The sequence below is a fragment of the Misgurnus anguillicaudatus genome, chromosome 3, assembly GCF_027580225.2.
Source record: "Misgurnus anguillicaudatus chromosome 3, ASM2758022v2, whole genome shotgun sequence".
Classification (NCBI taxonomy): Eukaryota; Metazoa; Chordata; class Actinopteri; order Cypriniformes; family Cobitidae; genus Misgurnus; species Misgurnus anguillicaudatus.
In genome coordinates, this window is record NC_073339.2 from 48,460,120 (window position 1) to 48,463,578 (window position 3,459).

Below are 3,459 nucleotides of genomic sequence, written 5' to 3' on the forward strand. Positions count from 1 at the left end.
TTACAAGTATGGGTGTAATGATACATTGATACGGATCGATGCATCGGTTATATATCTAGTGATACGATTCATCCATGCCACACATAAATATTGATATGAGTTACCTTTATTTTGACACTCTCCACGTCCTCATTCAATTCAATTCAATTCAATTTTATTTATATAGCGCTTTTCACAATTGACAATTGTTTAAAAGCAGCTTTACATTAATAGAAGCACGGAAAACACAAAACATTTTACAGACAATATAAGTAGCAAAATACAGCGGCTATGAATAAACGTTGCAAGCGATGTAACATAAAGAAGAGGGTGCTAAGTTAAGCCAATGTCGGCTGACTCCCCAGGGTTGAAAAAACCCCTAGGAAAAAATCCTCTCGACTTTTTAGCAAAGAGGGAAAAAAGTCCTAGGAGGGAAAAAACCCTTGGGATATATATCTATATCTATATCTATATCTATATCTATATCTATATATATATATATATATATATATATATATATATATATATATATATATATATATATATATATATATATATATTTACATATATATGTAAACGGATGAGGAGATTAAACGGGTTCCGCCGATGGTCGTTGGTCAGACATCGGCTGGGCCAGTGGTATGTTGAACTCCACGGCGGCTAGAACTGGGTCTGTTTGTCTGAATGTCTGAATGTCCTCGGGTTCGAGGACGAGACAGGGAGAGAGAAACAAAATCGTATTAGCATAGGGGCCGTTTGCATGTAAAGCAAGTGTCACACAGTGTTGTGTTTTCATATATGCTCGGTTCCAGACAGGCTAGCTATTGCAGCATTAGTAAATTACCCAAACGAGTTATGTGAATGCTTTGTTCCGTACAGGTTAACTATTGCGAGATAAGTATGTTTACTAGACTAATTATGTGAATGCTTTGTTAAAGAGAAAAGTCTTACGTTTAGATTTAAAGTGATCTAAATTCCTTGATGTAATATCCATCTACTGCATGCATTTCCGCCAACGCATGCATTTTTGTTTATTATCGCATGCTAGTGTCAGCAAATGAATGCAATGCAGTGACAAAGCGGTTGTAGCAGCGAATACAGCAAAAGAGACAGAAGACAAGCATGAGTTTACCACTGATATGTCCATGCAAAACGCACCGTCCTCTCTCCTGAACATGTTGAGCTGTTGATATTTTTTTTTTAAGAAAAATCTCTCAAAAGAGACAACTGCAGCACTTGTTTGAATGTTTTTTTAACATTATGCCAGTAACATTGACATTTGAAAACATAGTATTATACAATGAATAAGAACAAACATTCTGTTATGAGCGATTTAGAATAAAAAAATAAAAATAAATAAAAAAGAAAAATAAAGAAAAATATATAAAGAAAAAAACATATAGACATTAAATAATTCATAAATAAAGTATTTTTTAGTCAAGTAAAATTGTTTGAATGTTAGATCTGACGTTGTGTGACAGATCAAATGTTTAAGTTAAACGGCTTTATTTTTTTATATTAATTTATTTTACCTCATTGTCACCATTACACATTTTGGCACAAAATACTAAAAGACTTTGAGTCTTTCTATCATACGCTTGATTTTATGTGACATTTTGCCCCTCGTTATTCATTTTTCTTTATTTAAAAAGTGTATTAGTATGTAGTTTGTGGTTGTAAATGTTCCAGTTAGGACAGAGATTGTGCCATTTTCAAAGAGTTTTTAGTTCATGTTATATATTTTGGTTGCATTTGTAAGTTATTAAAGATGTAATTGCTTAACTAGGCTCATAATATTTAAATAACGATAAATTAAAAAAAATTATAATTGCATTGAAGAAGTGTTTCATGCACGGCAAATATCACATAGCTGGTGAAGAAAATCGTTATTGTATCGCATCATAATGAACTGTCTCCTAGTTACAAGGTCTTTTTTCTCATTCTTTGTTTTTTAACAGCATGCTTGCTTCCATGTGTCATGCATGGCATTCTGGGTTGTTGCCTACTGGCCAAAGGCCCTTAAAACTTTGCTGACATTCTAGTCAGCACAACCAAGACTCTTTAAATGATCCAGCACATCTGGTTTTCAATCAACCAAAAAGAGTCCACGTCAAATCCCTGATGATTTTACTCCATTGGCTGCCGGTAGCCGCCCACCATCACTGGAAATGCACGCTGTATTGTTGGCTCTAAAGGGGAAATTTTGAATCCTCCCTCATTTGTAAGTTGTGTTGAGCATCTGCAAAATGAATAAACATAAATGTATAAGCCGCTATAATATTCTGCTTTCTAGTTATGGCTCACGTTTCATCGACTGTGCAAAAAATCTATCAGTTAAAGGAGCAGCACACAATGTCTGCACAATGAGGTTTTGGGATACGATGACGTCAATGTGATCTTACCTCGTTTAAAACTTCAACGGAGATCTTCAAAGTCACCTGTCTTTAAACAGCTACAATTAATCATGAAGTAATAATGACAGACAAAATGTTACAGGTCTTTGTGTCCTATCATCTGATGCTCTCATGTGTGTCTGTGTTTGCTCTCATAACACAACACAATCTACCTGTAAGTGATATCAGATGCACTGCGTGTTCAGTCGTCACGAATCGCCTGATTAAAGTTGCAGAAATCCCTCGTGTGATTATTATTTTCCATCTTGGAGAAAAAGCAGGACACCCACAGAATGCCAGAGAAGAAGCCGCTATGATGACGTCATCTCTCTCTCTCTGTCTCTCTCTCTCTTTCTCTCTCTCTCTCTACCTGTCTTACTTTCTCTTAACCCAGATTGCAGGCACCCGGACTGAGCCGTGGCCAGGTTTCGGCAAGCCGTCCGCAAATCCTCCAAGATCCTGTCAACGCTGGGAGACACGGCACGCGTGCGGGCTGCTCAGCAAACAGCAGAGATCCAGAAACACATATACAACTGGAGCACACTGTCTAAACACATGTATGAGTCACTGGTGTTCTGGGTTTAAAGGGCCATTTCACCGATAGGAACATTAATCTTTATGGAAAGTGAGTCATATTTGTAGTCAAAATGTAAGATAAATGTAGAATTTTGTGCCTATTTGACAGAGAAAAGACAAAATGTGACTTTAGAGCACATTTGTATGAAAAACTACAACTGCCACTATGCACCACAATGCACAGCTCTGCAAGCCACTCCCATTACTCGGAACACGGCTCAGACATGCTATTATGTACATAAATGCCACGTTAGTAAAACACAGAAAATAGCCACCACCACTGTGTCTGACTGACACCAATCATGATTTACTTTTAAACGTGATGTTACATTGTGGTACACACAATAACACTCTGGCCTGGTGTGTAGCAAAGTCTTATTCAAACAGTAACGTGCGGTTTCAGATCCGCAGTACAAATGTCTTTCCAAGTACTTAAAAAAAGTGTATGCAATTTAAATGTTTATTTAGTTTTACCAATTTTCTTTTTGTCTCTCGTTTACTGTAATTACAT

At 36.4% G+C, this 3,459-nt stretch overlaps 1 long non-coding RNA gene across 1 annotated transcript; it reads right to left on the minus strand.

The window, feature by feature from the left end:
* Positions 1-569: 569 nt before the first annotated feature.
* LOC129445523 (uncharacterized) lies at positions 570-2,951 on the minus strand. The gene is made up of 3 exons (XR_008644808.2): positions 2,546-2,951; positions 2,382-2,421; positions 570-2,218 (listed from the first exon to the last, which is right to left on the minus strand). It is a non-coding gene; the product is annotated as an uncharacterized lncRNA (long non-coding RNA).
* Between the last annotated feature and the right edge of the window lie 508 nt (positions 2,952-3,459).